Here is a 26,072-nt window from a genome sequence, read left to right as displayed (position 1 = left end):
TGGATCCCACCAGGCATTAGAGTGTTCATGGGAGTAATTTTACTCATGTGCTAAGCATCCTCAGTGCACAATTGTCCTTCCTGCCCTCCACAAAAAGCAGACCTCTCAGCAGTGATGTGGTCGCACGTTCTGCTCTGCCCTCTGTACACATTGAGGCTTAAATGTCTGCAACCTGTTGCACGCTCACATTCCAGAGTGTTGCTTTTCACTTTAACAACAGACCTCACACCTCAGGTTTGCTTCTTTGATTTGAGTCATTTTCATTTCACCAGCATTTTTGCTGGTTATTGGGAGTTGGTGTGATTTGAACACATCATCTTAGGAGGCAGAGTTTGGGGTGTGAATATCTTTAAAGAAGAAACACAATGAACAGTCAGGGAAGATTTTATATTCAGACAAAATCTAAAAATCAAAGCTATTTTATTTTAAATAGAAAACTACATCAGTGTTGTGTAGGTGCAGGGCATTTGTGCATGGAGTCACCTGGCACACTTTCCAAACACTAACACTCTCTTCTCAGACCTTCTGATTGGCCTGTTTGGAAGGATGCTGCCATTCAGATTCCTCTGTGGTTTCAAGGATCATAATCGCACCAAGGAGTGACAGGGTGGTTGTCTGGTGACCTATTGGGGGCACATGAGCACTGTGCTCATTTATCAGCCTGCTTCCTTTCCTGGAAATATGGGTGGAAAGTAAAGGGTGGTTTTGCTGTAGAGATCTGCCACACAGTTCCAGATCACAGAAATAATTCTACACAGGCTACTGAGGACCAGAATGAAGACAGAGCCCTTGCAGCCCGGTATTGGAATCTCATGGACGGGGCTTTTTTGATGCTGACCCCAATGCTGCTGAGCAAAATTCAGGTGAGATGGTCTAGTTTGGGTTGACAGGGCTGTGCACCAGATTTCTCGTCACAGAAGTACAGATGTCAAACTCCTGATGCAATAAGCTTCCCAGAGTCCGATGTACAGAAGCTGAACAAGCTTATCTTCAAATTCCCACAGGTGCCAGAATCTGCTGCTCACAATGATTATCCCAAACCCCAAAGACAGGAGGCTACAGAGAAGTCAGCCAGTCTCCAGATCCACTCCTTTGCCCCAGCAAATCTGAACATGAGATAGAACAAGTGTAATATCAAGCTGGGGACATAACAAAAGTGTGGGAATACTTATAGATCATGGTGTACAGAGCACTTAATCCTCTCAGTGGTCCCTGCTCTTTCAATATTCTACTGAAGTGGTCTGTATACACTATTCAGGTCCTACACCATAGATAAATATGCATAAAAGGCCTTGATATATATGACTCTGGCAGGAGTCCCGACTGTAAGGGGGTTTGGACACTATTTGACTGTACACCTCACATGCTGCTCTGTTTCTATTTGATGACTAGGAACCTCAAGACTTGGAGCCAATGGTAGAATAAGCATTTGTAGTCTCATTGATGGTCACTCTTACTGCATCCTTTTTTGCAAAACACAACGATTTTAAATAACTTTAATGCATGTTCCAAAATGGGGGTATGTGCAAATTATTGTAGTGGATGATCGCATGACATTAACTAGAACAGTTTCATATCTGTTTAACCCTTCAGAAGAAAGAAGCCAAAAGAAACCTAATGTTCACAGTCTGCTCATTTATGTAAAACACACACACACACACACACACACATACACGACTTCTTTAACCATCTGAATATATATCATAATCATGCACAAAAAATGATGGTGGGTTGAGCAGGTAATGGGGATGGTACCATCATCATCCCTTTCCTATTTTCTCCACAGTGTTCATTTCTAGAGAGAGTTACGTGTGATAGTTCACAATTAAAACAGCCTGAGCACAAAATTAAACTTTTGCTTGTAACTGGACAGATATAAATTGGTATTGGAGTGATGATCACCTACTGTGTGTGAGGTGCCAAGTTCACAGCCCAGGGCCACAGAACAATATGTTAGTGAAAGATGAGGAATCATGGATATGGGCATTCTGTTTCTGCTCTTTATTCAGTGTTGCACCTTGATAAAATTGGCTTCATTTGGATGCAACACAGAATGTATGGAGAACCACTGTCATCTTTGACACAATACTTACACTTCACAATAATAGTATGAAACACTTAATTGGATCTTCCATCAATTCATATCTTTGACTGTAGCAATAAGGAAAATGATAAAATCATGCTGGATGTGCTGATAAGTCATTCACAGAAAGGAAGGGGTTGAAATTCCTCAGTAATTCTAGTATTTATTTACATAATGCCATTACCCTTGCACAGGCAGAATTTTAAGGGGCCTACAAAAGAGATTTCTTTGCAGTAGACACTATCTACCAGCTATCCAGTGTTCCAGAATCTTCTGTGTCTTGCGCTTCCTAAAAGGGGGAAGGCAGTAGTTGTGTTGCTTGGGAAATTACATCAACAAGGTGGGTGTACAATAGATGGTGTCTTCGGTTCTCCCATGGGCCCTGTCTTGCTGAGGAAGGTCTGAGGCAGGGGACAGCAGAGGTAGTGTGCTTTGAATCAGAAAAGAAATTGGGGTGGAGAATGATTTCAGGTCAGACAGATGAGCTTCTGTGGCAGACATGGGGTCTGCCTTGGCTGAACCCATGCATTTTGTAAAGAACCAACAGAAAGTCTTCATACATCATATTTTGTGTTTTTACCTTTTAGTGTTATCACTGACATGATCCGTTGGGAGGATTCAGTCATTACCTCCTCTTCTAAGTCACGGGAAATCTGTGTCAGGGAAGAGTGTCATCCAGAGAGCGGAAGGTTATGAGTAAGAAGTTCTGTCAGTCACATGCTCCTGCCCAGCACCAAGCCATGCTGCAGGCTCTCCACATTTTGTATTCCTATCTCATGTTTTGCTTCATTTGAAAATACTTTTTTAACAGTCCAGGAGATTAATGGCCATTCACAGTCACTCACACACTTACTAGCCCCACTTTATACAGCTAATTCTCATCATCAGTGTCAGTGAGTTACACACATATGTGGTCAATTCAGGCCCAGGAGCCTTAATATTCATACACAGGCTTTCCTGGCATCTATGATGTTCACCAGGATGTCCTCAAATGGAAGGGATGTTCAAAAGTAGCCCAATCTATACATCACAGGTCATCTTTGGCATTTTCAGTCCTAGGATAGTGACGGTGGTTAATGAAATCCACCTGGAATATATAAAAGCTTTACTTTTTATCTCTTATAGGAAGATCAAATGTTAGTGACTGCCAACCTTAAGAGAAACAAGTTACTGTAAAGATTCTTTTTTTTTTCCACAGCATTGACAAAAATTTTAAAGATTTATCGAAATGTTGCCCATTTTCCCCAAAAGCACTTATGGCAGTTTATATCGGATGCCAAAGCTGTATTGTATGCACAATATGCTCAAAATCCTTAAGATATAAATCCACGTTTTTATGCTTGTAATACACAGTTTCCCCCTCAGACCCAAGTTTACAATGTGTAGACAATGCTTATTCTCTAATATGTAAATGATACACTAAATATAAAAACCTGAGAAAGCTGATTAATTCAAGTTAATACGATGGTGTGCCAAAAGGACAAAAGAACATCACCCCCGAAGACAAAACACCCCCAAGAAGACATAAAAACCAAATCCTGCACAATCAACATTCCATGTAAAAAAAGCCTGAACAAAGTGTCAATGTGCTACACAATTCCACTTCTGTGTGGGAATGTATGGATTTGATGCACCACTGTCATTTTTACAGTCTTTGGCACTCTCGTTTCCACATATCCCCCTGCTTTGAGATGATGAACAACTGCTACCAAATCACCAATCACCGAAAGTCCACTCTAGCTTAGTCTGAGTAAAATCCAGCATAGAAGTATTCCATTGTTCTGGGTATGATGACACTGTGTCTCTCTTTCGAGGTTTCCTCCTCTGTGCAAACCACAGATGAAGGTGTAATTCTGGACTTGAACTGCATGGAAGAGACAGTGAGGTCTGCCTTTCCGTTTTCTTCACATGCCTGCAGATCTTTCTCAGACACTCATGTCATTGTGGCAACCAATCATAGTTGAAGTAGAAGCGCTTTCACCATTGGCCCAAGTTGGTGATGTAGGGGACCCCACTGATCTTGATGGGGTCAACTGTGGACCATGTTTGATTGCGATGGTGAAGATCAAAAAGTTGACATCGATCCATGAACACTCTCAGATGTGGTAGTCATGAAGAACTTCCTCCTTGGATGGCTGCTAAGGTGGAAACTAAGGGATTGGTGGCTGAGCCTCACCCCTTTCTCCTGTTCTACAAGGGTTTCTGAGGTGCCAGTGTGTGAACACAGCCTCAACTTCAATGGCCTCATTGGAAGGAAGATCTCCGGAGTCACCCAGGTCCAGCTGAGGACAGAGATCTATGATGCCCATCCCTGATACCCTCTTCCCCGGCCTCACACCACCTTCAATGTGCCCACAAAATGGAACTCATGAGACGCACATGTGCCCTTGAGCTGGAGAGCCTGGGGAGCTGTTTAAGGGCCCATCATCAAGTTTCCTCAGGGCATCTCTATCGGCCACCAACTCTGCCATGTTCACACAGTGAGCCACAGTGAACAGGCTTATGTTGCCATGAGTACAAGGCCGAGGTGACAGTTCCAGAGCAATGACCAGGCTCCAATGGGCACATGTGAGATCTCAGAGTGATGTCTTTAAGATCAGTTCATCATTGAGTCATGTACCAAACGGCCACTATGGCATACTAGAACAAGGTGTAGACCATTTGTGGTTGTCCACCTGACCACATCTGAAACTAAGGGACCAGTGACATCTCTGAGGATTTGGTTCCTTTATGAAATCACATGAAATACAAAGATTTATTTCTCATTCAGATCTCTGAGGTAAGGAGTTATGATGTTAAATAGACATCATTTGAGATAAGCAGCCCCCTTTAATCTAGACCACACATGTGCTGGTTGCCTACAGAAAGGACACAGACCAAAGCTTGTCATCGCTGTTTTCTTCTGCTCACTCCTATAGCAGTCCACTCCCTAACTGGCATTGATGCTCACTTTTCGATTGCAGAATATACTGCCATCTGGCTGTGACATGCAGCATTTTTTTTCCAAAACACCTACTGTGTTCTTAGACATTCTTTTGGTAGACAGCCATTGTTGGAAATGCTGAGCTACAAACTGTAAGTCACTCTAATAAATTGCCTTCATAGACAGATAGAGAGGTAGATAGATAGATAGATAGATAGATAGATAGATAGATAGATAGATAGATGAGACGTAGATATAGATAATAGATAGGTGACAAAATGAGAGATTATAGGTAGATGAATGATAGATGATAGATAGATAGAGATAGATGACAGATAGAATATAATAGATGGAGGATATATGATACTTGTAGATATTTGTAGATACTTGTAGATATGTGTAGATATATAAAGACTGATAGATCATATATGGAGGCATACACACATACCTACACAGACACACGACAGAGATCTAAATCCTGACATTATAAAGATCCCTGTCAAATAAACACGTGTTGATAGAAGTTATTCTAGAGTAAAAGTGAGATATTTTTTAACATCTAGCATAGGTTTTCCAGTTTGCTACAGCTGTAGCTCCTGCACACTTCTCCCGTCACTGAAGCAACTCAGGGAAGTGCAAAGTGAACTATAGGCCTGCAGTGTAGACTGTTCTACAAACATAAACAGACAAATACATTTGGTCATCCTGATTCACCAATGGTGACGGACAAGGGATGCATGTAAAACAGAAAATGAAGGTGCTGGGGGATGGCTTTTTCCTCATCAGAGAAGGAAATTCGGGGAGAAAAGTAGCTGATCTTCTGAGGCCAGGGACATGGCAGGGGAGGGTGGGCAACCAATGACAGACCCGAGGAAGAGCCTCAGTCCTTGGGAGCAAGTGACAGGGTATGTGTGTGTACTTAAAGACACAGGGCTGCCAGTCATACACACCTCGAGCTCACCCCACCATTCTTATTGTTGGAGCTTCATGCTGATCCCTGACATGGCAGACGGGGTTCGGGGAATCGCACATCCTCATGTTCAGGGTAGAAGCCACAATGATGGCAACTGCAGGGCTGTCCTCACCACCACCCGGAAATTGTTGTGTTGTGTTGTATTGTATTGTATTGTATTGTATTGTATTGTATTGTATTGTATTTTACTTTACTTCATTTTATTTAATTTTACTTTTTATTTTACTTTATTATTTTCTTTTTTATTCATTTTATTGTTCAGTGGTAGCCTCACTCCTCCATTCCATCCCCCCTTGACTGTCCCTCACAGAAGGGGAGCCCCCTTTCCCACCCACTCCAGCTCATTAAGTTGCAGCAGGACTGAGCCAGGTGTGCCCACTACGGGAAGTTATCAAGAGGCTGCCAGTGAGTCCCTGTGCCATGCTGCCTTCTAGTCCACAAGCACAGTGAACACAGAAGGCTGAGGCTGCGACATCACATTAAGGGCCCTGGGTGGGGTCCTTGCCTGGTCCCTGGATGAGGCCACCAGCCCGGCCCCATCTTTACCCTGGTTAGGGGGCTCTCTTGACCTTCGTGATGAGCTCCTGTCATCTCTGTGTCCTTTTCCCTTTCCTCTCACTGTCCCCAGGGCTCCCTGTGCCCACACCCACTCAGTATCTCTGCCCTGAGGTGCTAGGGGCAAAGTGTCTCAGAGTATGACTGACAGACCCCTGATTGCACACAGCAGGGAGATGTTGGTTTAAAGACTGTGTGGGAGAATGGCTGTTGCCTCCCGATGCAAGGAGACTGGTCTAGTTAGGGGTGTCCTCCTCAGTCTGTCCCATTTGCTGCCAGGTCACTCTAATCAAGGCCTCCTCACATCCTCCCAGGGGCCAGCCATGACGCTGGGGGGGGGTCTCCAGCCTGTCAAAGGGACTACCCAAACCTGGGTTCTAATTTCTTCACAAGAATCTGTCTTCTCTACCTCTCTGCCCTCGATCTCCTTCTCTTTTTTCTCCCTCTTCCCTTTTTTCCTCTCTCCTCTCTCCCTCCCTTTCTAAACACTTTCTCTCTTCCTCTGTCTCTCCCTCTCTCCTTCTATCCCTCTCTTCCTCTCTCATTCTCTCCCTCTCTTCCTCTCTCCCTCTCTCTCCCTGTGTCTCTCTCCCTGTGACTCTCCCTTTCCCTCCTTCTCTCTCTACTTCTATTTCTCTTTCATGTTCTTCATCTCTCTCCCTCTCTGTTCCTCCTCCCTCTCTCCCTCCCTCTCTCATCTTTCCCTCAGACTCTCCCTCTCCCTCTCTCTTCCTTTTTCCCCCTCCATCTCTCTCCCCCTCTCTTTCACTCTCTCCTGCACTCTCCTTTCTCTCTCCATCTCTCCCTATCTCTATCCCTCTCTCTCCTCTCTCTCCATCTGTCACTTTCTCTCTCCCACTCTCCCTCTTGCTCCCTCTCTCTCCCTCTCTTTCCCTTTCTCCTCTCTCCTCCCTCTCTCTCCCTCTCACTCCTTGTCTCTCTCTTTCCTTCTCCATCCCTACCACTCTCTCTCCCTCTTCCTCTATCCCTCTGTCCCTCTCTTCCTCTCTCTCTCCCTCCCTCTCTGTTGCTCCCTATCCCTCACTCTCCCTTTCTTCCTCTAGCTCCTTTCTCTCCCTCTTTCTTCCTTCTTCTCTTGCTCTCTCTACCTCTCTCCCTCCCTTGATCCCTCTTTTTCTCTCTCATTCTCTCTCTCCCCCTCCCTCTCTTTCCCTCTGTCCCTCTCTCACCCTCTCTCTCTCACTCAGTCTCTCCCTTTCTCCATCTCTACCTTTCTCCCTCTCCCATTCTGCAACTCTCTCCCTCTCTGTTCCTCTCTTCCCTTCCCTCTCACTCCCTCTTCTCTCCTCTCTCTCCCGCTTTTTCCCTCTCTCACCCTCTCTCCCTCCCTTTCACCCTCTGTCTCCCTCTATGTTTATGCCTCTCCCCCTCTCTCTCCATGTCTCCCTCTCTCTCCCTCAAACTCTCACTGTGTCTCTCTCCCTGTGACTTTCTCCCTCTCTCTTCTACTCTTTCCTTGTCCATCTCTCTCCCTCTATTCCTCTCTCCCTCTGTCCTCTTCGTGTCTCTCTCCCTCTCTTTTCCTCCTTCTCCCTCTCTCTTTCCCTCTCACTATCTCTCTCCCTCTCACTCCCTTTCTTTCTCCTTCTATCTCCCTCACATTCACTCTCCCTCTCTTCCTCTTTCTTCCTCCCTCTCTCTTTCCCTCTCTACATCTCTCCATATCTCTTCCTCTCCCTTCTCTCTCCATATTTGTTCCTCTCTCCCCCTCTCTCTCCATCTCTCACTCTCTCTTTCTCTCTCTCCCACTGTCTCCCTCCCTCTCTCCTTTCTCCCTCCCATTCTCCCTCTTTTACTCTCCCTATCTCCCAATCTCTCTCCATTTCTCTCCTCTATCCCTCTCTATATATCTCTCTTCTCTCTCACTCACTCTCCTTTTCTCTCTCCCACTGTCTCCCTCCCTCTCTCTCCTTTCTCCCTCCCATTCTCCCTCTCTTTCACTCTGTCACTCTCTCTCTCCCACACTCTCCTTCTCCCTCTCTCCCTCTGTCTCCCTCTATTTCCCTCTCTCTTGCTCCCTCTCTCTCACTCCCTCTCTCTATCCCTCCCTATACCTCACTCTCCCTCTTTCTCTACCTATCTCCCTCTCCCTCTCTCTTTCTCTATCCCTCCCTCTTCCCCTGCCTCATGCTCTCTCCCTGTCACTCCCTCTCTCCATCTATCTCTACCTCTCTCTGCCTCTCCCCATTTCTCTCCTTGTCTCCCTCTTTCTCTCCCTCTCTCCCTCTCTCACTGTGACTCTCTTCCTCTCCCTTTCTCTCCCTGTGTTTTTCTTCCTGTGACCCTCTCTCTTCCACTCTCTCCTTGTCCATCCCTCCATCCCTCTCTCCCTCTATTCCTCTCTCCCTCTGTCCTTCTCTTCCTCTCACTTTCTCTCTCTTGGTTAACCTTCCCCCTCCTCTGCATCTCACTCCCCTTCTCCCTCACTCTCTCCCTCCCTCTCTCTCCATCTCTCTTCCTCTTTCTCTCTCCCTCCATCTCTCCCTCTCTCTTTCTCTCTCCCTATCTCTCCATTTTCTCCTCTCTTCTTCTCTCTTTCCCTCTCTTCTTTCTCTCTCTCCCACCATCTCCCTCCCTCTCTCCCTCTGTCTTTCTCATTCTCTGTCTCTTTCCCTCTGTCCCTCTCTCCTTCTCCCTCCCTCCCTCTCCCTCTCTCTCCCGCTATTCCTCTCTCCATGGCTCACTCTATTCCTCTCTCCCTGGCTCACTCTGTTCCTCTGTCTCTCTTCATGTATGTCTCCCTCCTGCTTTCTCCTTCTATGGCTCTGTCTCCCTCTATTTCCCTCTGTCTCTCCCTCTCTTTTCCTCTCCCTCTCCCTCTCCATCTCTCAATTTCTCTCCTCTCTGCCTCTCACCTTCTGTCTCTCCCTCTGTCTACCTCTCTCCTTCTCCCTCTCCCCTCTCTCTCCATCTTTCTCTCCCTCTCTTTTTCTCTCCCTCTCCTGTGTCTCTCTCTCTGTGAGTCTCTCTCTCCCTCTCTCTCTTTCACTCTCTCCTGTCTGCCTCTCTCTCTCCATCTTTCTCCCTCTCTCTCTCTCCTTATGTCTCTCTCACTGTGAGTCTCTCTCTCTCCCTCTCTCTCTTCCACTCTCTTCTTGTCCATCTCTCCCCCTCTCTCCCTTTATTCCTCTCTCCCTCTGTCCTTCTCTTCCTGTTTTTCTCCCTCTCTGTTTCTCCTTCTCCCTATCTCCTACTCTCTCTTTCTTTCTCCCTCCCTCTCTCTATACCTCAGTTCCTCTCTCCCTGTCTCTCTCTTTCATCCTTCTCTCCCTCTCTCTTACTCTCTCTCCCTCACTCTCCCTCTCTCTTTCTCTCCCTCTTTCTCCCTCCTATTGTCCCTCTCTTTCCCTCTGTCCCTCTATTTCTCTTTCCCTAGCTCCCTCTATTCCTGTGTCTCTCTTCCTGTGTGTCTTCTGCCCACTTTCTCCTTTATGGTTCTCTCTTCCTCTCTCTCTCTTTCTCCCTTTCTCCCTTTCTCCCCTTATCTGCCTCCTCTCTCTCTCCCCCGTCTCCCTCTGTCCCACCCTCACCCTCTCTCTCACTCCCTCTCTACTTCTCTCTATCTCTCCCACTCTTTCTTTCTCTTCCTTGCAGCACCACCTGTTTCCCTCTCTCCAATTCTCTCCCTCTCCCTCTGTCCCCCCTCTCTTCCTCTCTGTTCCTCCCTATCCCTCACTCTCCCTCTCTATCCCTCTCCCTTCATCTCCTTCTCTCCCTCTGTCTACCTCCCTCTCTCACTCTTTCTCTCCATCTCTCTCTCCATCTCTCTTCCTCTCTCTCCCTCTCTTTCCCTCTCTCGAAATCTCTCCCTCCCTATTCCTCTCTCTCTTTCTCTCCCTCTCACTCACTCTCACCCTGTGTCTCCCTTTCTCTCCCTCTCTCTTTCCCACTCTCCCTCTGTTACTGCCTGCAGCAACACCTGAATACTGCCTGAGTGAGAGCTGTGGGGGGGGGGAGACAGACAACACAAGGAAGACACCAAGTCAAGGTTTCTGATCAAGGTGCCTTTTACCAAACATACAAGCAGCACTTATAAAGCAAAGGATCACAAGCAATTTTCTCATGGTAACAGCTCATCTTGGCAAAGCATCCGAGGAGTCACTCAAGGTTACACAAAGTTTACTGTCTGGTCCCAAGGGCTGCATGGAGTTTGTTATCTAGTTGTCATGAACAGAACACCCGCTAGAAAAGTTGCCAAGGTCAGTCTCTGAGAAACTGAACTTTAAGTGAGAAACATGTCTGCCAAGGCCAGGAGGCAAAACTCCATTAACCAGACTCCTTCATCCCTCTCTCCATATCTCTCCCCTCATGCCCTCTTTGTACATCTATCCTCTCTCTCTATCTCTCTCCTACTATCCACATCTCTTCACTCTCCCTTTCTCTCTCCCTCTGTCCTCCTCTCTCTCTCCAACCATCTCCCAACCTCTCTCTCCCTTTTTCTCCCTCCCTCTCTCGCTCCCTCTATTCCTCTCTCCCTGGATTCCTCTATTCCTGTGTCTCTGTTCCTGTATGTCTCTCACCCACTTTCTCCTTTATGGCTCTCTCTTCCTCTCTCTTTCTCCCTCTGTCTCCCTCTATCTCCTTCTCTCTCCCTCTGTCTGCATCTTTCTCTCTCCCTCTCTTTCTCCATCTCTCGATCCCTCTCACTCTTTCTCTACTTAATGTATTCCCGCCTCTCTCTCTCTCCTTCTCTCTCCCTCTCAACCTCACTCTTCCTTTCCATCTCTCTGCCTCTCTTTCCCTCCATGCTTCTCTCTCACTCTCCCTAGCCTCCTCTCTCCCTCTATCTCATCCACTCTCTCCCTCATTCCCTCTCTTTCCCTCTCTCCATTTCCCTCTCTCTCCCTCACTCTCTCTGTCCCCTTCTCTCTTTCTCTCTCCCTATCTCTCCATTTTTCTCATTCTCTCCTCTCTCCTTCTCTCTCCCTCTCCCTCACTCTTCCTCTCTCCATCTCCCTCTGAGTCTGTCCCCCTCTCTCCCTCTCTTTCATGTGCTCCAGCTCTCTCTCTCTCTAGATCCCTCATTACCTCTTTCCCCTATCTCAACCACCCTCTCTCCCTCTCTTTCCCTCTCGCCCCTCCTTCTCTCTCTCTAGCTCTCTTGCCCTGTTTCCCTCTCTCTGTCACTCTCCTCTCTTTCTCTCTCCCTATCTCTCTCCCTCTCAATTTCTTTCTCCCTCAACATCTCTCCCTCTCTCTTTCCCTCTCTCCCTCTCTTAATTTCTCTCCCTCCCTACTTCTATCCCTACCTATTTGTTCTTCTCTTCCTCTCTCTCTCCATATCTCTTCCTCCCTATCCCTCACTCTCCCTTCCTCTCTCCCACTTTCTCTACCTATCTCTCTCCATCTCTTCCTCTCTCCTTCTCCCTCCCTTTCCCTCACACTTCCTCTCCCCCTCTTTCCTTCTCTCCCTCTCTCTCCCTCTTTCTAGCTCCCTCTCTACCTCTCTCTTGCACTATTTCTCCCTCAATCCCTCTCTTTCCCTCTCTTCAACACTCCCTCTCCCTCCCTATTCCTCTCTCTCTCCCTCTCTCTTTCTCTCTCTCACTCTTCCTCTCTCTCTCTCCTTCTGTCTCTCCCTCTCTCTGTCTTTCTTTCTTCCCCCTCTCTATTTCTCTTCTGCTCTCTTCCTGTCTCCCCCTCTCGCCCTCTCCCTTTCTCTCCCTCTTTCTCAGTGTGTGTCTTTCTCCCACTCCCTCTCTTCCTGTGCATCTCTCCCTCTGAATAGGTCCCCCTCCCTCTCTTCCACCCTGTCTATTTCCATCCCTCCCTCTCTCTCCCTCTATTCATCTCTCACTCTGTCCTTCTCTTCCTGTGTCTCTCCCTCTATTTTCCTACTTCTCCCTCTCTCTCCCCATCTCTCCTACTCTCTCCCCCTTACTCCATTTATTTCTCCCTCCCTCTCTCTGTCCCTGTCTTCCTCTCTCCCTATCTCTCTCTGTCTCTCTATTTCTCCCTTCTCTCTCCCACTCTCTCCCTCCCTCTTTCTTGCTCCTATCCTGCCTCTCTTTCCCTCTGTTCTTCTCCCCTTCTCTCTACCCCTCTCTGCTCCCTCCCTCCCTCTCTCTCTCTATTCCTCTCCCTAGCTCCCTCTATTCCTGTGTCTCTCATCCTGTGTGTCTTCTGCACACGTTCTCCTTTATGTCTTTCTCTTACTCTAACTCTCCCTCTTTCTTCCTCTATCTACTTCTCTCTCTCTCCATCTGTCTGCCTCTGTCTCTCCCTTTCTCTCTCCCTCTCTCACTCTCTCTCCCCATCTCTCCCTCTCTTTTCCTCCCTCCTGCTTTCTCCCTTTCTCTAGTTCCCTCTCTCACTCCCTCTCCCCTTCTCTCTTCCTCTCTCTCCCTCTATCTCCCACTCTCTCTCCCTCTCTCTAGCTGCTGCTCTCTTTCCCCCTCTCCCTCTGCCCCTCTCTTCCTCTCTGTTCCTCCCTCTCCCTCTCTCCCTTACTTTCTCCCTCTTTCTCTCTCTCTCCTTCTCTCTCTCTCTCTCTCTCTCAGCCTCTCACTTTTTCTCTATTTCTCTCTCCTCACACTCTCTTCCTTTTTACCGCTTTCTGTCCCCCTCTCCCTCTGTCACTCTCTTCCTCACTCTTCCTCTGTTCCTCCCTTTTCCTCTCTCGCTCTCTCCCTCTTCCTCCCTCTTTTTCCCTTCCTCTGTCACTCTTTCTCTCTCTCTCTCCCTCTCTGTCTTTCTCCCTCTATCTCACTCTCTCTTCCCCTCTCTCTCCCTCTCTCCCCCCTCTTCTTCTCACTCCCTCTCACTCCATTTCTTTCTCCCTCAATCTGTCTACATCTCATCCTCCCTCTCTCCCTTCCTCTCTCCCTCTCTCCTTCTCCCTCCCTATGTCTCTCTCACTGTTGTGTCTCCCTTCCTCTCTATCTCTCTCCCTGGCTCCCTCTCTCTCGTCCTTTCTCCTTCACTCTCCCTCTCACCCTCACTCTTCCTCTCCCTCTCTCTCCACCTCTTTCCATTTCTTTCCCTCCCTAATGCTCTCTCCCTCTATCTCTGTCTCTGTCTCTCTCCCTTGCTCCCTCTCTCCATCTCAACCACTCTCTCTCCCTCATTCCCTCTCCTTCCCTCTCTCCCTCTATATCCATCACTTTGTCTGCCTCTCTCTTCCTCTCTCCTCTCTCCTTCTCTCTTCCTCTATCCCTCACTCTTCCTCTCTCCATCTCTCTATCTCTCTCTCCCTCTCTTTCCTGCCCTCCAGCTCTCTCCCTTTCTCTCATTCCCTCACTATCTCTCTGCCTCTATCTGAAACTCTCTCCCTCTCTTTTCTCTCTCCCTCTCTCCTCTTCCTCTCTCCCTCTCTCTCCATTTCTTTCTCCCTCAACTTCTATCCTTCTCCCTCCCTCTCTCCTTCTATCTCTCCCTATTTATTCCTCTCTTCCTCTCTCTCTCCATATCTCTTCCTCCCTATCCCTCACTCTCCCTCCCTCTCTCCCAATTTCTGTACCTATATCTCTCCCTCTCTCTATCTTTCTCCTTCTCTCCCTCGTGCTTCCTCTCTTCCTCTCTCCCTTTCCCTCCCTAGCACTCTCTCCCTCTCTAGCTCCCTCTCTATTTCTCTCCCTCTACCTATCTCTCCCTCTATCCCTCTCTTTCCCTCTCCTCAACACTCTCACTCTCCCTTCCTATGCCTCTCTCTCCTTCTCTCTCTCTCTCACACACTTCCTCTCTCTTCCTCTGTCTCACCCTCTTTCTCCATCTCTCTTCTGCTCTCTTCCTGTCTCCCTCTCTCTCCCTTTTTCCCCTCTGTCTCAGTGTGTCTTTCTCCCACTCTCTCTGTGCCTCTCCCCCTCTAACTAGCTCTCCCTCCCTCTCTTCTACTCTCTCCTTTTCCATCCATCCCTTTCTCTCCCTCTGTTCCTCCTTCTCTCTCTCTTTCACTCTCTCCCTTTCTTTCTCCCTCCCTCTCTCTATAGCTCACTTTCTCTCTCTGTCTCTCTATTTCTCCCTTCTCTCCCTCTTTCTTCCTCTCCCTCACTCTCCCTCACTCTCTCCCTCCTATTATCACTCTCTTTCCCTCTCTTCTTCTCTCCCTCCCTCCCTCCCTGTATTCCTCTCTCCATAAGCTCCCTCCATTCCTGTGTCTCTCTTCCTGTGTGTCTTCTGCCCACTTTCTCTTTTATGGCTTTCTCTTCCTCTCTCTTCCTCTCCCTCCCTGTCTCTCTCCCCCTCTAGCTTCCTCAGGCCCACCTTCACCCTTTCTCTCTCCCCCTCTGTCCCAACTTCACCCTCTCTTTTACTCCCTCTCTACCTCTATCTCTACCTCTCTCCCACTCTCCCTCTCTCTTCCTCACACCCCTCTCTTTCCCTCCCTCCAACTCTCTCCCTCCCTCTCCCTCTGTCCCTCTCTCTTCCCCCATATTGCTCACTCTCCATCTCCCTTCATCTCCTTCTCTCCCTCTGTCTCCTTCTTTCTCTCACTATTTCTCTACCTATCTCCCGGCCTCTCTCTCCCACTCTCTCCCTTCCTTTCTCCTCCACTCTCTCCCTCTCTTTCCCTTTCTCTAACCTTCTCCCTCCCTATTCTTCTCTCCTCTCTGTACTTCTCTCTTTCCCTCTCCCTTTCTCTCCCTCTCTCAGTGTGTCTCTCTGCCACTGCCTCTCCCCCTGGCTCCCTCCCTTTGACTATCTCTCCCTCTCTCTTCCACTCTCTCCTTTTCCATCCCTCCTTCTCTCTCTCCCTCTATTCTTTTCATCCTCTGTTTGCCTCTTCCTGTGTCTCTCCCTCTCTGTTCCTCCTTCTGCCTTTCTCTCTCTTCCTCTATCTTCACTCTCCCTCTCACTCCATTTCTTTCTCCCACACTCTCTCTCTTCTCTCTTGCTCTCTGCATTTCTCTCCCACTCTCATTCTATCTCTCCCTCTCTTCTTACCTATCCCTCACTCTCCCTCATACACTCCCTCTCTTTCCCTAGTTCCCACTTTCTCTGTCTCTCTACCTCTCTCTCTCTCTCTCACTCTTTCTCTACTTATCTCTCCCCCTCTCCCTCTCTCTTTCTAACTCTTTCTATCTTTCTCTCTCCCTCTCTCTTCCTCTCTGTGTCTCTGTGTCTCTTTCCCTCCCTGCTGCTCTATCCCTGTCTCTCCACCTCTTGCTCCTCTCTCCCTCTATCTCAACCACTCTCTCCTGCATTCCCTCTCTATCCCTCTCTCCCTATCTCTGTCTCCCTCTCTTTCTTTCTCCCTCTCTTCCCCATGCTTCCTCTCTCCCTCTCTCCCCCTCACTTTCCCTAGCTCCTTCTCTCCCTCTCCTTATCTTTCCCTCTATCCCTCTCTTTTCTTCTCCTCAACTCTCTTACTCTCCCTCTCTCTTCCTGTCTCCCCCTCTGTCTCCCTCTCTTGGTCTTTCTCTATCTCCCCCTCTCTCTCACTCTCTCCTTTTCCATCCCTCCCTCTTTCTCTCTCTCACTATTACTCTCTCCGTCTGTCCTTCTCTTCCTGTCTCTCTCCCTCTCTGTTCCTTTTTCTTCCTCTCTCCCTCTTTCTCCCTCTCTCTCCTACTCTCTCCCTCTCTATCTCCCTCTCACACCCTTTCTTTCTCCCTCCCTCTCTGTCCCTCTCTTCCTCTTTCCCTATATCTCTGTATCTCTATTTCGTTCTTCTCTCCAACTCTCCTCCTCTCTCTCCCTCTAATCTCTCCCTCTTTCTCCTTCCTATTCATCCTCTCTTTCCCTCTGTCCATCTCTCCTTCTCTCTCTCCCCTCTCTCCTCACTCCCTCCTTTTCTCCCTCTATTCCTCTCTCCCTAGCTCCCTCTATTCCTGTGTCTCTCTTCCTGTGTGTCTTCTTATGGCTCTCTCTTCCTTCCTCCCACTCTCTCTTTCCTTTCTCTACCTTTGTCCACCACTCACCCTCTCTCACCCCTGTCTTTCCTTCTGTCCCACCCTCACCCTCTCTCCCACACCCTCTCTACCTCTATCTCTTGCTCTCTCCCTCTCTCTTCCTCTCACCCCCTCTATTCCTCTCTCCAATCCTCTCCCTGTCTCTCCGCCTGTCCCTCTCTTGTCCTCCATATCGCTCATTCTCCCTCTCTCTATCACTCTTTCTCCGTCTCAGTATTTCTCTACCTATCTCTCTGCTTCTCTCTCCCACTCTCTCTCTTGCTTCCTCTCTCCACCTCTCTCTTCCTCTCTCCCCTCTCTCCCTCTCTTTCCCTTTCTCCAACCTTCTCCCTCCCTATTCCTCTCCTCTCTCTACCTCTCCCTTTCTCTCCCTCTCTCAGTGTGTCTCTCTGCCACTGCCTCTCCCCTGTCTCACTCCCTGTGTCTCTCTCTTCCACTCTCTCCTTTTCCATCCCTCCTTCCCTCTCTCCCTCTATCCTTCTCTTCCTTTGTCCACCTCTTCCTGTGGCTCCCCCTCTCTGTTCCTCCTTCTGCCTCTATCTCCCTCTCTCCTTCACACTCCCTCTCAATCCATTTCTTTCTCCCATACTTTCTTCTCTCTTTCTCTCCATTTCTCTCCCTTTCTCCTTCTGTCTCTCCCTCTTTGTTCCTCTCTCTCTTCTTACTATCCCTCACTCTTCCTCATACATTTCCTCTCTCTACTTCTCTTTCCCTCTCTCCGGCTTTCTCCCTCTCTCTAGCTCCCTCTCTCCCTTTCTCTCTCCATCTCTCACTCTTTCTTTACTTATCTCTCCTCCCTCTCTCTTTTCCTCTCTCCCCTCTCCATCTCCTCCCCTCTCATTCTCTACCTGCTGTTCTCTCCCTCTCTCTGGGCCTCTTGATCCCTCTCTCCCTCTATCTCAGCCACTCTCTCTCCCTCATTCCCTCTCTTTCTCTCTCCCTCTCTCTCCATTCCTCTCTCCCTCTTCCTCTCTCCCTCACAATCCAATTCTTTCTCCCACACTCTATCTCTTCTCCCTCCCTCTCTCCATTTCTTTAGCTCTCTTCTTCTATCTCTTTCTCTTTGTTCCTCTCTCTACCTTTCTTCTTACTATTCCTCACACTCCCTCATACACTCTCTCTCTCTACATCTCTTTTCCTCCCTCCCGCTTCCTCCCTCTCCCTTGCTATATCATAATAGTAGCATGGTGATGTCACAATATCTTTGTGATATCCCACTAGTACCTTTCTCATATCAGAATGCCATTGTGACTAGATAATGGTACCATTGTGATGTCATAGTACAATTGTGATGTCACAAAATGATTGTGATGTCCTACTAGTATCATTGTGATTTCATAATAGCCTAGTGATGTCACAATAGTAGCTTTGTGAAGTCAACATGTCTTGTGATGTCCGAATTGCACCATTGTGAAGTCATAATGCCATTGTGTTTACAGCATAGTACCATTGTCAGGTCATAGTATCTTTGTGATATCACAATACTACCATTGTGATGTCACAATTAAAATGTAATATCATAATTCTCTAGTGAAGTCAAATTCGAATGATTTTCATGTCACGATGGGATTGTGATGTCATACTAGTACCATTGTTATGTCATAACACCCTTTTGATGTCACAATACTAGCACTGTGATGTACTAATAGTACCATTGTGATGTCTCAAGTCAATGGTAATGTCATAATTCTCTAGTATTGTCACAAACACAAAATCATGCTGTCACAATTGATCGTGATGTCCTACTTTTACCATTGTCATGTCATAATACACTTGTGATGTCCCAATAATAGCATTGTGATGTCCCAATACCTTTGTGATATCCTGATAGTGCTATTGTGATGTCCTAATGCCATAATGATTAGAAAAGAGTACCATTGTGATGTTATAATCCTATTCAGACTAGAGAATAGCAACATTGTGCTTTCGTAGTACAATGATGTCCTACTATGGTGCCCGAAATGTTTTTGCTAGCCTCAACCCACCTCTTCAGGTTTTATTTTTAGAACTCAGTAACAGAATAGCTTGCTCAGCATTTCATGTGCATTTTCTCCCTGGTTCTTCTAACTAGCTGAATCCCATGGCCTTTTCCCCTGTTTAAGATTCTGTCCCTCTACCTTCATTGCTTATCTCCAGAGTCCAGTCAAAGTTCTCCCCAGCTTTATAAGACATATTTCAAACATGTAGGTTCCTGGAAAATATTTCAGTCTGTTTGAACTGCAAAAGTATTATAGGCCTTAAGCAACAGGAGATTTACTCTGTTTTATATTTTTTCTGGTGTGTGTGTACAAATACTTGCATACATGCACATATAAACACATATCAGAGAGAGTGCTGGAGTCAGGGGACAACTTCCTCTCCCTCCATGTATTTTTTTCTTTTTAAAGATTTATTTATTTATTTACTTATTCATTCATGTATTTATTTATTTATGATGTATACAATATTCTATCTGCATGTACACCTGTACACCAGTAGAGGACACCTGCACACCAGAAGATCTCATACTAGATGGTCATGAGCCCCCATGTGGGTGCTGGGATTTGAACTCAGGAATTTAACCTCTATGTCCTGTCTGCAGCCCCTCTACCATCCATTCTAGGGATCCACCTTTGTAGTCATGTTAGTGTGGCAAGCACTCTTATCCCAGGAACCATTTTGTCTGCCCTGTTTTGTTTTTGACACTATTTCTGCATAGCCTAGGATAGTCACCAACTTGTTTTGTAATCAAGGTTGACATCAAACTTTTGATCTTCTTTCCCTCTTTCACTTCAGTGCTAGGATTATAAATGTTGACAGCTGTAGTCAGTTTGATATTTGCCTTGTTTATCTATTTATATATTCAGTGTAATATATATGGATATTTTGCCTCAAGGTAGCTCTGTCCACCACATGCAAGTCTGGCAACCAAAGAGGCAGGATAGGGTCTTAGCTTCTCTGGGACTGTAGATAAAATTGTAAGCCACTGAATGCTGGGAATTAAACCTGGGTCCTCTGGAAGAGCATTAAGCATGGAGCACTCTCCAGACCAATAGTGGCTTCTGTGTTATTTTGTTTGTTTGTTTGTTTGTTTGTTTAATGTTAGAGACTGGTTCTCCATGTAGCCCTGGTGATTCTGGGCTCAATTTGTAGACCAGGCTGGCCTTGACCTCACAGAGATCCACCTGTCACTGCCTGCCAGAGTGCTGTACCACCATACTTGGCAGTTTCAAGTCATTTTAATATCCCCCCTATTTCAAATCGGGGGTCTTGAACCCTATCAGAGAATTGGACAGTCTCCATTGTGGAGCCAGTAAGAGGACTCAGGCCTAGGAAGAACATGAACATCTTCTATGGAAAAAAAAAGGCCTCTCTGGTCTTTATTATTTTAGAGACCAGTCCTCGTCAGCTTGGCTATCCTCTGCCCCTCAAGAGACTGGAGGTGTGTACTACTTCCTTTCCAGGAAGAACGCTGGAAAAAAGTATGCTTACATATACACGTGTGTCTGTGTGCATATATGTCACGTGTGTGCTGGTGTATATGGTGGCCAGAAAATGGTGTTGAATCCCAGGAAACTAGTTTCAGGTTGCTGTGAGCTGCTCAGCTGTGGCTGAGAACAGACCTCAAGTTGTCTGCAAGAACAGCAAGTGTTCCTCATCACTGAATTTTCTCTCTTAATGGGCTTTCCATTCAAAACAAGAGTGTTAGAAGTTTCAGACTCAGCAGCCTGAGAGTGGCTTATGGATGATTTTTCCTGAGAAACTCTGCTTAATCCAAGTGCTTCTTAAATCTGCCCCTTATTCATCTTCATCTTATAGACAGAGCAACCAGATCTCTGAGAAACTAAAGCTCACAGTTCTCAGAGCTAGTCGGGATATTTTGATGTTGGACCAGGTGCTGTGGTGCCCTTGGTATTCTAATCTTGAGGCCCAGCCCAAGCTTAGGGGCCTGCTATGGAGAACAAGGGATGGCCATATTCAGGGAACTCTAGTTTGCCTTGGAGACAAGTCATGATAGCATAGGGCAAAAGATACTGTCTTAGGAATTTAAGGGATATTCGGGGGCTCTGGGGCAAAAAGGGGCCACTATGTGCTGAGACTTAAAGCACAGAGGCAGGCAAGGAAACAAATACCATACTTTTGCCCTTCCCTAAGTGTGTGTGAGGGGATAAGTGCTGCCAGCTCAACAGAAAGGGTTGCTCAGGTGAGGAAACTGAGGTTGTCGGGTGCTCTAGCCTGCCAAGTTGATGGGAGCAGAAGCTCCACCACAGGGAAACCTGAGAATGGCGCGCATGCGTCAATTCTTTTGCCACAGTCACGTGTCCCAGGCATTCTGCTTGGTGCTTTCTATGATGGTGCCAGGCAACTTCTCCATCGGCTGGCAGCCCTCTTGTTTATCCATGCCCAGTGGGCAGCGCCAGGACCTGGACCAAGCTTGGTCAGTGTAGGGCTGCTACTGCTGTGGGGCTCAGCCACCTGTGCTGCCTACCAGGGCGGTGGGCCGAAACCTGGAGGGTCGGGGGCCCCAGTTCCCTTGGGGGAGGGGGGCTTGGGAATCCACTACCTGGGGCGGGCCACTGAGTGACAAGATTCAGGCAGAGAGACCTGCCCGACACCCATGGTGGGTGGTGGGGCTGCAGGAGCAGGGTTGTAGCAGGCTTCCATAGGGCAGGGTCAGGACTCTGGCTGAGCATCCATCTCGGGTGGAGGTCCAAGAGCCCTGTGTCCTGGGATTGGGCAGTGGGGTAGAAGTGAACCTGCCTTTCAGTCCGAATCCCTGGGTGCCTCAGATGCAGAGTCCTGAGATGTGCTCACTGCCTGCTTGTTCTCCCAGCCTAAACCTTGCTCCAAATCAGTCATAGGTCTAAGTCGCTCTCATGCACCACAGCGTTGTGAGTCATTTTTTCTGGATGCCTGAGACAAAGGTTTGAGGAAACAGGCCTACAATGCCTTCTGAGTCAAGCAGGGCGGTATTCAGGACCCTGTGTTATTGGTAGGGCGATGATCCTCCTCCTCTGTCTTTCCACGGAGACCCCTCTGAGCCTTCTGTGCTCTTCTGGACTCGCTGTTTAGTGCTTCTCCAAAAACATAACTGCACCTGGGTATGGGAGCTCATGCACTCTACTGAGGCAGGAGGATTGCCATGTGTTGCCAGTCCAGCCAGAGCTATGTAGTAAGGCCCTGTCTCAAAAGAAAAGCGGTACTAACAGCTCTTGATTCTTAGAGAACAAATGGTGGCATGTTTATACAAACTTGAGACAGGTGATGCTAAACATGACAATTCATTGTCTGGATTGAAACCAGATAGTGGGGTAGAGCATTTGAATGAACAAGGGGAACCTGTATACATCCCAAAAGAACATTATACCAATAAGGAATGTTAAAAATTAAATGCAGATATAGCTCTGATAAAATTATGATCATTTTCTCAGGTGCTTCAAATCCAGAATAACTGAAGATTATAGCCTTAAGTTTCTCTAGTTTGGGAACCAGAGAGATGAGGCAGTAGTTCTTGCAGAGGATTTGGATTTGATTTCCAGTATCCACGCAGCAACCTCACAATAGCCTGTAATAACTGCAGTTCCAAGGGATCTAACAGGTTCTTCTGGCCTTTGGGCAGCAGGTACACAGGTGGTATACATACATGCTGACACTCATTCACTCACACATAAAGAAAATCTTTTTAAAATCTTGAAAGAAAAAGCAGGGCCATTGTCCATACTCAGATTGCTCAGATTCTTTTTTTTTTTTTTTTCAGTGCAGTTTATTCAGGAACCTTGAACAATCCTCGGACCCTGGGGAAAGCCAGCCCACAGCTTAAATAGCCTCTGGGTAGCCAACCCAGGCGTGCCACGTGGGCAATGCAGATAGGTCCACATACATGGAAGCAAGCCAGATCCTCGGCCTTAGCCAAATGTGGAGTTGTTCGTGACAGAGAGCATTCACCATCGGGAAGGTGGAAACCAGCTCCATCTTTAAGGCATAGCATTCCGCAGCTCTCTACAGTTCCCCCTTTTTGTTTTAGACGCATCAGGCAAGAGTAGAGGTCTGATCTCTGATATTAGAAATAAATTGGGACTTTGTACCGATGTTCATTTAGGTGTCATCCACCCAAAGAGCATCAGACCCGTCCGATACCTTTTTCTCAGAGGCGGGACCTGGGGCATCAACCCGCATGCAATCAGACATGCTCTTCTCTGGGTCGAAAGCGGCTGACCCTGAGTGCAGTGCTTAGCCTCGCATCCTGAGTGTATCATTTTAGCTTTTTATGGTATCCAACCATGCTTGGGGAGAATGTTCTGCTTCAATGGCTGTAAAGGCCTGAATGATCATGGCTGCATCATACTGTTGTGAGACTCTAATCTTGCATATATACCACAGGCAGATTGCTTAGATTCTTAATTCTTTTTATCTTGAAAATGTTTGGGGTTTTTAGACAAGATATTTCTGTGTAGCCCTCCCTGGTTTTTCTGAAACTTACTCTGTAGACCAGGTTGTCTTCTAACTCACAGAGATCCGCCTGCCTCTGCCTCCCCTGTGCTGGAATTAAAGGCTTGTGCCACCACCACCTGGCTAGATTCTGAACTCTTAATACATCCAAGTAATAGTGTGAAGAGTCTTTTGGCTAGCTGCAGCTATTTTCCATGTTGAACTAATTGTAATGGTAAATGATTTGTTACTTCTTCAGTTACCTGAAATAATGAGAACTGAATTTAAATTCCATCTAAGTGCCCTATTTTTTTAATTGTTTAAGACTTTCACGTGAAAACCTCATTTGTCCTTTGATTTTCTAGTTTCACATGTAGGTCATGGTACATGCAGCATCTTAGATGCAGCATCTGTTCAAGCCATGCATCTGATACTAGCATCCTGTGGGATTTATTATTTTGAAGTAGAAATTGTCAGTAAGGGAAGAAATGGGTAATTGTAAATTTTGGTTGCCATAACCATTTTTTATTCCTGGATAATTATATTTGAAATGTTTCATCAATACGTATGACATAATTTGAAAGGTATAATCTTGAAATCTTGGTTTTGGAAAAATCGACTGTAAATATTACAGTACAACAGATTGGTTCTGTTAAGTCATGGTTTAATAGTCTTTCTGGCAGGGTCATTAGTAAAACTGAGAGCTGAGGTTTAAGCAATAGAGTGGCTCATTTTTTTCTGAATTCTGCTGAGAAGCTGGATCTTCTAAAACTTGCCAAGCCAAAGCTGGTGTGTGGCTTATAAGTATTTGAAAGGGCTTAGGGTTCACAATCTGAGGTATAACTTGGAAGGTGGATTGCTTCTAAGTTCTTGAGTCAGAGCTTCCTAGGAGGTTAGTGTGTGGTATGGAAACTTCAGAATGAAAACTCTGGTTGATTGTGGAACCAAATTTCGTTTATTATTTAGTCTTAGAATTGATGTGCTGTGATATGGATGTGCATCAGAATCACTTATGGGACTATTACAGTTAGTTTTGGACCTTAACCAAAATATTCTCAATCAGAATTTTCTGTGGTAAAGCTTTTGTAATGGTGTAGGCATCTTGAGAAAGATCCATGAAGAATTTTGGTGCATATCCCTAGTTAAGAATTAATTCTCTAAATTCATAATATTTTCTGATACTTCATTGGAATATTAGTGTCATTTAAAAAAAAAAAACATAGGATCATTTGTACAGCTGCCAAAATATTGCACTCTTAAGGTAAGTTAACCTGCATTTGAATCCCTCTTGTTGAATTTTCTGTGTTTAATTAACCAAAGCAATTGTCCAATACATCATTGTTCTCTTTTCGGGATATACTCTGCCAGTAGTGTCAAAAGTAGAAGGGGAAAGTTTGGGCTATTCCCAACACTTCTTAACTGTTTTGCCAAGGTGATAAAACTAAACATAAAACTAGAGATTCCCAAGAGAAAGCCTAACCTTTTAGGTACATAAGAAACTCCTATTTATTCTGCTCCACAATGCTGGCACTGCTCATGATGATTCCTAGGTTTCTCTATAGCTTTCATTCTATGTGTTCCTTCTATGAAGGATTTCAACCTCGTGTTTTCATGGCTACAAATACCCTGAGCCTTATATCTAATTTTATGTCTCATTAATTCCCTTGAGCTCCAGTCAGACAGATCTACGAAGATGTTTGCAATTGAGTCTTCCACAACCATTGAATATAGCCTGTTTGAAATGTTTTTTTTTTTTTTTTTAATGATGGTAGAAACTTGAGGATTTCTAATCTTTATCTTTTTCTTGGTGTGTCCACTGCCTGTCCCTTAGTTGGGTCTTGGTAATTTATCTCTGGAGTCCCAAGGTGGTTGATAATTGCCTTCCAGGTGCTCTCTGTTTGTAACTCTTAACAGTGTATTTCTCAGATAGAGCTGACTTGGGTCTGTCTCTCCCTTAAAATCATTTGGAAAAGATGCTTTGGGGCTAAAATATGAAACTTTTTACCAGAGTAATTTATGACGTGACCATCCTGTGTAATTTTTCATTCTCATATGTTTGTATCCATGATTTCTCATCCTTCTTTTCCTTTGATGTTTAACATTGTATGTATTTTGCATATAGTAAAATTGAACCCTTTTTGGTATAGAGTTCTGTGAATTTTTACAAATATGTGCAGTCCTAACCACTATACCTAGTGTACAAAATATTCCATCCCTCTGTCCCTTGGTAGATGGTTCATTCCAATCTCTAACCTGGCAACCACTGATTTGTTTTATCCCTATAACTTTGCTTTTTTTAGAATGGCATATACATGAAATCATAATATGTAGTCTCATAATTCTGCCAGAATCTGCTCTACATAATCCAAAATGAATTAAAGATTCATCCTTGTGAATCAATATTTTAGAGAATAGACTCATTTCTATTGCTGCAGGTATGAATGATCAAACCAATATGCTGGCCCACTCCCCAAATGAAAGGTAGGTTTCCACAATTACAAATATAATCATTAGCAACATCTATAAGTGCATTTTCTTTTGTAAATGTAAGTTTTCATTTCATTTGGGTATATGTGAAGGAACAAGACTGCCAAATTGTAGGTAAAAGTATTTTTAACTCTGAAAGGAACTGTGAGATCATTTTTGCAAAGCAGCTAGAGTGATTTGCCTTTGTGCCCACAGTGTGTGACTGTTCTTCTTGATCTGCCTCTTTGTTGTGTTGTCAGGGATTTTCCTTTTTTATTTCTATTTTTTCAGCTCTTTAAAAATTATTTTGGTGAAGTACACAAACTTCTGTGATATTTTTATGCACAATACCATTATTACTTTGTCCTTATTCTTCCTGCTCTCATGTTGTTTTTTCTGTTGTTCTTTTCTTTTTTTTTTAATTGTTGTAATGATGTCTGGGTTTTCCAAATGGCTTGTTATAATTCTCATCTTCCCTTCATCTATAAGGTATTTTTTTCTCTCCCTGATTGCACATGTGGGCTTACGTTTCTGGTTCTTTGTACATGGTTGCCCTTTCCTTTTCCCCCAGAGTTAGCTTCAGGACCTCAATTCCTCTTTTTCAGTCAAACTAATCAGTTTTTAAGTCCTAGATATGGGGTATATTTCTGTCACTGCCTCTTCGCCAATATAGCATGTCTCCTTTACATTTTGATCAGGCATGTACCCTTGTAATTGGTGCATATACCCTTGTAATTGTCTGCAAATTACTGACTTTAAGGTAGGGAATATTCCAAACTAGTATTCAAGTGA

The 26,072-nt window shown here is 45.8% G+C and overlaps 1 pseudogene; it reads right to left on the bottom strand.

Annotated features, from left to right (window-relative positions):
- Positions 1–516: 516 nt before the first annotated feature.
- Positions 517–4,554, bottom strand: LOC132649980 (uncharacterized; annotated as a pseudogene).
- Positions 4,555–26,072: the final 21,518 nt, after the last annotated feature.

This window comes from Meriones unguiculatus, chromosome X (assembly GCF_030254825.1).
Source record: "Meriones unguiculatus strain TT.TT164.6M chromosome X, Bangor_MerUng_6.1, whole genome shotgun sequence".
NCBI lineage: Eukaryota > Metazoa > Chordata > Mammalia > Rodentia > Muridae > Meriones > Meriones unguiculatus.
Note: the sequence above shows the minus strand (reverse complement) of the source record. Positions and strands in the feature narration are given on the sequence as shown.